Source organism: Pelobates fuscus, chromosome 3 (genome assembly GCF_036172605.1).
Source record: "Pelobates fuscus isolate aPelFus1 chromosome 3, aPelFus1.pri, whole genome shotgun sequence".
Classification (NCBI taxonomy): Eukaryota; Metazoa; Chordata; class Amphibia; order Anura; family Pelobatidae; genus Pelobates; species Pelobates fuscus.
In genome coordinates this window covers 94,422,607-94,432,913 of record NC_086319.1, presented here as the reverse complement: position 1 = coordinate 94,432,913, position 10,307 = coordinate 94,422,607, and the positions used below count along the sequence as shown (strand labels likewise).

The 10,307-nt window shown below is 47.6% G+C and overlaps 1 pseudogene; it reads right to left on the bottom strand.

The window, feature by feature from the left end:
• Positions 1 to 4,267: 4,267 nt before the first annotated feature.
• On the bottom strand, positions 4,268 to 5,245 carry LOC134601641 (craniofacial development protein 2-like; annotated as a pseudogene).
• Positions 5,246 to 10,307: the final 5,062 nt, after the last annotated feature.

Sequence of the window (10,307 nt, the reverse complement as noted above, 5' to 3'; positions counted from 1 at the left end):
CTCGTTTAAAATAAGGTTCATACAAACACAGAAATAATCATACAGAGACATACAGACACAGACAGAGACATACATGCATACAGAGACATGCAGGCATATAAAGACATACATACAGAGGCATACCGTCATACAGACACATACATACATACATAGACATACAGAAACATACATACAGAGACATCCAGGCATACAGACACATACATACAGGCATACAAAGACATACACGCATACAGAGACATACCGTCATACAGACACATACATATATACAGGTATACAGAGACATACAGGCATACAGACACATACGTACAAAGACATACAGGCATACAGACACATACATTTGTACATACAGAGACATACAGGCATACGGACACATATATTTGTACATACAGAGACATACAGGCATACAGAAACATACAGACACATACATTTTGTACAGAAATACAGGCATACAGAGACCTACATACATACATACATACATACAGAGACATACATACATACATAGACATACACAATTACATACTTACATCAGTTCAATCTTGTCCCCTGGATGCATGCTGTCTGGCTCCTTGGAGTCCTGTCCTGCAGCCCAGCCCCATCACAGGGCGCCAGCCACGCTGTGTGGTACACAGGGAGCAGGGATATGATGTCATTCATATCCTTGCCCCCTCCACACAGCCTGCGGCAGACACCAGGGTAGGTGCAGTGGCGTACACATGACCCATGGGGCCCCAGTGCGCAAATTGATCCGTGCCCCCCCCCCTCTCGCGCTTACTCTGCGCGGGCCGGGGCCGCAACACATGGCGGCGGGCACCTGGTCGCAGGGGTTGCAGGGCTGTGACCCCTGCGACCGTGGTATGTACGCCAGTGCATGCAGATGCACACACACTTAAAGGACCACTACAGACACCCAGATCACATCAGCTCAATGAAGTGGTCTGGGTGTCAGGTCCCTCTAGTTTTAACCCTGCAGCTGAAAACATAGCAGTTTCAGAGAAACTGCTATGTTTCACCGAGGGTTAATTCAGCCTCTAGTGGATGTCTCACTGACAGCCTCTAGAGGAGCTTCCGCTATTCTAAAACACTGAACGTCCATAGGAAAGCATTGAGTAATGCTTTCCTATGGGCGGTTTGAATGCGTGCGCGGCAAGAGCATTCGGAGCTGAGAGGCGGAGGAATCCCCAGCACCAAGGGAGAAAGGTAAGTGCTGAAGACACACACACACACTCTCACGAACAGATGCATACACACCAGCTAACGGACACACATTTACTGACAGACACACTCAGCGACAGACATACATACACACTCACTTACAAACACACACTCACTAACAGACAAACAGACTCACTAATACACACACAAACACACTCAGTAAGAGACTCACTAGCAGACACACTCACTGACACACACTGACACTCACTAGCAGACACACTGACACTCACTAGCAGACACACTGACACTCACTAGCAGACACACACACTGACACTAGCAGACACACACACTGACACTAGCAGACACACTCACTGACACTCACTAGCAGACACTCACTAGCAGACACACTCACTGACACTCACTAGCAGACACACACAATGACGCTCACTAGCAGACACACTCACTGACGCTCACTAGCAGACACACTCACTGACGCTCACTAGCAGACACACTCACTGACGCTCACTAGCAGACACACTCACTGACGCTCACTAGCAGACACACTCACTGACGCTCACTAGCAGACACACACAATGACGCTCACTAGCAGACACACACAATGACGCTCACTAGCAGACACACACACTGACGCTCACTAGCAGACACACACAATGACGCTCACTAGCAGACACACACAATGACGCTCACTAGCAGACACACACAATGACGCTCACTAGCAGACACACACACTGACGCTCACTAGCAGACACACACACTGACGCTCACTAGCAGACACACACAATGACGCTCACTAGCAGACACACACAATGACGCTCACTAGCAGACACACTCACTGACCCTCACTAGCAGACACACTCACTGACGCTCACTAGCAGACACACTCACTGACGCTCACTAGCAGACACTCACTGACGCTCACTAGCAGACACACACACTGACGCTCACTAGCAGACACACACACTGACGCTCACTAGCAGACACACACACTGACGCTCACTAGCAGACACACACACTGACGCTCACTAGCAGACACACACACTGACACTCACTAGCAGACACACACACTGACACTCACTAGTAGACACACACACTGACACTCACTAGCAGACACACACACACACACACACAATAACACTCACACTAACACATGTTTTTTTTTTTTAATTTAATCCCCCAGCCTCCTTACCTTTTTGGAGTGCTGAAGGGATTCCCTGGGGTCCAGTGGTGCTGCTGGGCTCCTGGGCGGGTAGGCAGGCTGGCTGGCTGGCGGACAGGCGGGCGCGCGAGGGAGCACTCTCCCATGTGTGCTTCCTCTTCAGCTCCCTCGCGCACCGCGAAGGGATGCCGGCGCCGGAAGATGACGTCATCTTCCGGCTCCGGTATCAGTATGCGGCGCGCGAGGGAGCTGAAGAGGAAGCACACATGGGAGAGTGCTCCCTCGCGCGCCCGCAGAACCGGGCGCTCGGCCACGCTACAATAGGTCGTCGGTTGGAGGGGAGCGCAGTGCGCTTCCCTCCTTCCGGTCACCCTGATTTTGCGCCCCCAGGGCCGGTGCGCCCTAAGGCGGCCGCCTGGGCCGCCTTATGGTAGCGCCGGCCCTGCCAGAAATTTAATGACTACAGTCACCATCTGAAGAGATCTTGGATCCCAGGAAAATAAAATCTGTCACTGCCTCCACTTCTTCCCCATCTATGTGCCAGGAACTAAGATTGCTGTTTGCCATGATCTTAATCTTTTTAATGTTAAGCAGCAAGCCAGCTTTTGCACTCATCATCAGGTCCTTTAGTTCTTCCTCACTTTCAGCCATCGGAGTAGTGTCATCCGCGTATCAGAGGTTGTTGATATTTCTTCCAGCAATATTGATTCCAGCTTTGGATTCATCCAGCCCAGCCTTACGTATTATGTATTTTGCATAAAGGTTGAATAAATAAGGTGACAATATACAACCTTGTCGCACTCCTTTCCCGATCTTGAACCATTCTGTCCCATGTTCGGTTTTGACTGTGGCCTCTTGGTCCACATACAGATTCCTCGGGAGGCGGATGAGATGATCTGGTACTCCCATCTCTTTAAGAACTTGCCACATGTTGTTGTCATCCACACAATCAAAAGCTTTAGAATAGTCTATGCAGAAGTAGATGTTTTTCTGGAACTCTCTGGCTTTCTCTATTATCCATTGTACATTGGCAATTTGATCTCTTGTGCCTCGTCCTCTGTCACAGCTTGTACATCTGGTAATTCCCGGTCCATATATTGTTTGAGTCGAGCTTGTAGGATCTTAAGCATTACTTTGCTGGCATGTGAAATTGGTGCAATTGTTCGATAATTGGAGTACTCTTAGGCATTGCCTTTTTTTGGGATTGGGATGTAGACTGACTTTTACAGTCTTTTGGCCACTGTTAAGTTTTCCAAATGTGTTGACATAAGGCAAGCAGACTTTTCACAGCATCATCTTGCAGAATTTTGAATAGTTCAAATGGGATTTCATCAACTCCTGCAGCCTTGTTATCTGCAAGGCATCCTAGGGCCCATCTCACTTCACTCTCCAAGATTTCTAGTTCCATCTCATTGGACCAACTATTGAGGTCATCACTGCTGTTAAGATCCTTCCTGTATAGATCTTCAGTGTATTCCTGCCATCTCTTCTTTATCTGATCTTCTTCTGTTAAGTCCCTGCCATATTTGTCTTTTATCACACCCACTTTGGCATGTAAGGTAACTTTTAGATCCCCAATTTTCTTGAATAGATCTCTTGACTTTCCCATTCTGTTATCTTCTATCTCTTTACATTGCTCATTGTAGAATGTCTTCTTGCTATCCTTTGGAATTCTGCATTCAGTTGGACGATTGTTTTCTGAACTCCACTACCTTTCACTTTCCTTCTTTCCTGGGCTATTTTTAAAGCTTCATCAGATAGCCAGTTTGCCTTCTTAGATTTCTTTCTTTTGGGGATATTTTTTCTTGCGGTTTTCCTGGATAATATTGCAAACTTTGGTCCAAAGTTCTAATCTTCAGGCATTCTATCGTTCATGTCTAGTCCCGCAAATCTATTCTTTACTTCCACTGCATATTCACAAGGAATATTATTTATGTCTTATCTGATTGGTCTGATGGTTTTCCCTGTTTTCTTTAATTTATTTCTAAACTTTGCAATGAGAAGCTCATGGTCCGAGCCACAGTCAGCTCCAGGTCTTGTTTTTGCTGACTGTATAGAGCTCCTCCATCTTTGGCTGCAAAGTATATAATCAATCTGATTTTTATATTGTCCATCTGGTGATGTCCATGTGTAGAGTTGTCTCAGAGGCTGTTGTAAGAAGGTGTTTGCTATGACCAGAGAATTATCTTGACAGAATTCTACTAATCTCTGAACTGCTTCATTTTGAACTCGAAGGCCAAACTTGCCAGTTATTCCAGCTGTCTTTTGGTTCCCTAATTTAGCATTCCAGTCTCCTATGAGGATAGTAACATGTTTTCTTGGTGTTATATCTATCATGTGTTGAATATCTTCATAGAACTGGACAATTCCAGCCTCTTCAGCATCCATGGTTGGAGCATAAACTTGGATAACTGTTATGTTAAATGGCTTGCCTTGAATTTGAATTGAAATCATTCTCTCATTTATTGGTTTGTAGCCAAGCACTGCTTTGCCCACCTGATTATTTACTATGATGGCTACTCCATTTCATCTGCGAGAATCTTGACCACATTAGAAGATGTGATGGTTGTCTGATATGAAATGTCCCATTCCAGTCCATTTGTGTTCACTAATTTCCAGGATATCGATGTTTAACCTTGTCATCTCATGTTTGATCACATCAAATTTGCCTTGGTTCATAGTTCTAACATTACAGGTTCCTATGTTAAATTGTTCTTTGGAGCAGCAGACTTTCCTTTCCCCTCCAGATACATCCGTAGTTGGGTGTCCTTTCGGCTTTGGCCCAACTACTTAATTAGATCTGGTGCTACTTGTACTTTCCCTCTGCTCTTCCTCAGTAATGTGGTACGCACCTTCTGACCTGAGGGGCTCATCTTCCAGTACAATATCATTATGTCTCTGGTTGTGCTTGTCCATATAGTTATCTTAGCAAAGTTACTGGAGTGGGTTGCTAGTTCCTTCTCCAGTGGACCACAATTTGTCTGACTTCTCTGCTATGACCCACCCATCCTGGGTGTCCCAACATAGTAGAGCTCATAGCTTCATTAAAGTACACAAGCCCCTTCACCACGGCAAGGTAGTGATCCAGAAGAGGCCATCCTCCTTACCCTCCCTGACATTGGCGGATCCAGGGGGGGGGCAACGGGGCAATTGCCCCCCCCGAGATTCTCCCCTGCCGGCTAGTGCAGGGCTGGCATTGCCTAAGCGCCAGCCCTGCAATGTGCCTGCGGACCGGGGAGGGAGATCAGTGATCTCCCTCCCCGGTCCGCAGGCACATTACTGACAGCCGACCGGAAGGGGAGGGAGAGAGGACCCGGGAGCTGTTACCAGCAGCTCCTCCGGGTCCTCCTCTCGCGAGATTTGGAGCGTTGCCGCGGTTACCACGGCAACGCTCCAAATCTCGCGAGAGTGAACTCTAGCCCTGGAGCGCGGGCTAGAGTTCACTGGAACCACTGGACCACCAGGGATTCCCCACTGGGACCACCAGGGATCCATAAATATCCCCCCTCCTCCTCAATAAAGGTAAGAAGGGAGGGGGGACATAAATATATTTTATTAAATACATTTTTTTTTTTTTATTAAAAAGCCTCCCTTCCCCCCATACACACTGCCCCATACACACACTGCCCCCATACACACACTACACACACTGACCCCATACACACACTGACCCCATACACACACTACACACACTGACCCCATACACACACTACACACACTGACCCCATACACACACTACACACACTGACCCCATACACACTACACACACTGACCCCATACACACACTGACCCCATACACACACTGACCCCATACACACACTACACACACTGATCCCATACACACACTGACCCCATACACACACTACACACACTGACCCCATACACACACTGACCCCACACACACTGACCCCATACACACACTACACACACTGACCCCACACACACAAACACTGCCCCATACACACAAACACTGCCCCCGTACACACAAACACTGCCCCCGTACACACAAACACTGCCCCCATACACACAAACACTGCCCCCATACACACACTGCCCCCATACACACACTGCCCCCATATACACACTGTCCCCATATAAACACTGTCCCCATACACACACTGTCCCCATACACACACTGCCCCATACACACACTGACCCACAAACACTGCCCCACATACAAACACTACACACACTGCCCCCACATACAAACACTGCCCACAAACACTGTCCCCATACAACACTGTCCCACAAACACTGTCCCCATACAACACTGTCCCACAAACACTGTCCCCATACACACTGCCCCATACACATACTGCCCCGCACACACTGCACACCTATACACACACAGTGCCCTACACACACTGCTGCCCCCCATACACACATTGCCCCAAACACATACACACAGTGCCCCCCATACACACACTGCCCCACACAGACATACAGTGCCCCCATACACACACTGCCCCCTAACACACACACTGCCACCCTTACGCACTCACACTCACTTCACCGCTCACACACACTGCACCTTTCACACACCACTTCTCCTATGCCCTATATCCCAGCAGACCCCAGGTAAGTTGTCAAACTGTTCTTAAACGGTATGACTACTTACTCTGGGGTGGGATCCTGGCACTACTGGCACTATAACTACTACACTGAGCTGTAGTGGTTATTGTGCTAGGATTATTTTTTTTAAATAATCTACACGTGCCCCTCCCGAGATCAGGCTCTGGATCCGCCACTGCTCCCTGAACATCTGGCCACCACCCTGTCTAAAATAAATAATAACGGTGTGGAGGGTATCGATGTCAATAAAACTATTATACCTTTCTAGCAACTGGCTGTCCTGTCACTTATAGTAATATGGGGGTTTATTAAGCCCTGCCCCCCCTCCCCCCTCCGACTTTTTATTTATTTATTTACTTACTTTTTTAATGAGACAGCTGGCTAGTAAATGCTGGCCAGCCTCCACATAGTTAAACCTTGTTTGCCAATGATTTTTAACTATTTGCCCGTTGTTAGTGCTTAAAATGAAAAATGAATGATAATTTGTGAATGTGCATGACTGTTGAGTCCTTCGATCACCAAATCCTGTTACCCTTCCATTCCCAATAAGTAACGCAACACCATGTTAAGTGGGTAAGGGCAAAGGCCACAGCTTTATTTAAACCAGCCCAACCAAATACTGTCAGCTGCTGGTTTTACCCAGCAGACAGGTACACTTTAAACTTCTTCCAAAGCCTCTTCAGCCTGCCCTTCGTCATCAACCAAATTCAGGCTGCGACTCCCCAAGCCTGTCTGGGCATTATTCATTTACCGAACTTGCTGGCGCAGGAAACACGCAGCTGTGACAAAATGAAAAACAGAGAAAACACAACACAAAACAACAATTCCAGAACAATTGGGGAGGGTGGGTGGGGAAAGACACTGCCAACCCCACAGGGCAGCAGTCATGCTCCCTGTAACATATTCATCCTCACCTTGCGGTATCTGCGTTCAGCGGCCATGCGTTAGTGTACCTGACTCCTGCAACATGTTGATGGGCGCCGGCTGCTGTGGATCCACACCAAATTATAGCCTCACGTCTGCCCATGTTGATGACAACGTCGGCGTACGTGTGATGTCACATGGGAGACGCGCCACACGTTCTGGGGTCATATGCCGATTTCGGCCAATCAGATTTGTAAAGGACTTATTTAAATGCATTTTTACTTCTCCTCATTGCCCTGTCGTGGTTTCCCTTAGTGGTTGTCTGAGAGTGTGTTCCTGAGCGTTTATTTCTGGTTATTGACTTTGGCTTCGTTTTGACTCCCTGTATTCTGGTATCCCTGACTTCTGGCTTTCCCTTATCGTTGTGTCCCATTCCCGACCTCAGCAAGTATTCTGACTATTCTTTGGTACGTTAAGTCTGGCCATTCTAAGGCATGGTAAGACGTTACCTTTTAGTCCTAGGTGTGATACAGTTCTATGTGCTGGATCAACTAGTAATAATTACGACATGGCAATAGATCCTGTAGAATTGTGTCAGCACATAGCAGCTTGCTAGAGAAAGCTAGAGGAGAATGATCACCGTATGGATCAATATGCCCAGGCTTTCAGTACACTTCTTATTCGAACAGTGCATCTACAGCCTGCAGTTTCTCCGACTATGTCATCTCCGCCTAATGTACCTCCACCTATAGTGCATAAGGCACTACTATCTCCCTATCTCCTCCCCCACATTTTGATGGTAATATTCAGGGCCGGCCTTAGGCATTTAGATGCCCTGTGCGAAAAATCTTCACAGCGCCCCCCCCCCCCGTCATCCATGTATGCTGTTATGTTTGTGTTGTCTGTGTATGTAATAGTACGTGTGATGACTGTGTGTGATATGTATGCTATGTGTGATATTTGTAATGGGTATATTAACAGTGTGTGATATGCGTGTATTGGTTGTATGTGACACACACACACAGAGTCAGACGGCCATACACACACAGGAAGACATCCACACACACACAAGCAGACAGTCATACACACACACACAGGCAGACAGTCTCACACACACACACACAGACACACACAGGCAGACAGTCAGTCATACACACAGACACACACAGACAGTAATACACACAGACACACACAGAGGCAGACAGTAATACACACAGACACACACACAGTCATACACACAGAGGCAGACAGTCATACACACACACACACACACACACACGCAGACAGTCATACACACAGACACACACAGGCAGACAGTCATACACACAGACACACACAGGCAGACAGTCATACACACAGAGGCAGTCATACGCAGTCACACACACAGAGGCAGACAGTAATACACACAGACAAACACACAGAGGCAGACAGTAAGACACACAGACACACAGTGGCAGACAGTCATATACACACACACACACACAGACACACACAGGCAGATAGTCATACACACAGAGGCAGACAGTCATACACACAGACACACACACACAGAGGCAGACAGTAATACACACAGACACAGTGCCAGACAGTCATATACACACACACACACACACACACACAGGCAGACAGTCATACATACACACACACACACACACACAGACACACACAGGCAGACAGTCATACACACAGACATACAGAGGCAGACAGTCATACACACACAGACACACAGAGGCAGACAGTCATACACAGACACACAGAGGCAGACAGTCATACACACAGACACACAGAGGCAGACAGTCATACACACAGACAGAGAGTCACACTCACCTGACAATCACACAGTTACCTGTGGAGATCATTGTGGAGGCAGTGCAGCTCCTGGTGACTGTTTGGTGGGGAAGCAGGGACTCCTTCCTGCTTCCCCTGCAGCCGTTTTCCGGCGGTTTTAGCTCCGCCTCCGCTGCAAATGTAAAAAAAAAAAAAAATATATTTTTTTTTTTTTAATCGGCTGTGCGGCCGCACGGCGCCCCCTGCTCCATGGCGCCCTGTGCGGCCGCACAGCTCGCACACCCCTAAGGCCGGCCCTGGTAATATTCAAGAATGCCGGGGATTCCTAAATTAAATTGAGTATCATTTTGAGGCCTCACCGGGATCTTTTCCCTCAGATAGATCTAAGATTGGTAACCTAATGAACCAACTTAAAGGTAAAGCCTTAGCTTGGGCCAATCCGTTGGGGCCAAACCAGAGAAACTACCAGAAATAGAACCAGACGGTTGGCTATGTCATTAGCACCTTATTTTTCCAGACCTATTGTTCCTGCCCTCCCTGTACAGTCTGAACCCGAGCCTATGCAGTTGGAGGTCACTAAACTGTCAGAGGCAGAAAGACAATATAGGAGAAAAGAGGGCCTATGCCTATACTGCAGTAGAAAGGGACATATGAGGAGTTTTTTTTATAAACTGCAATAATTACCTTGCAGGGTTAAGTCCTCCTCTAGTGGCTGTCTAACCCCTTAAGCGACGTTTGATAGGGGGCGGGAGGG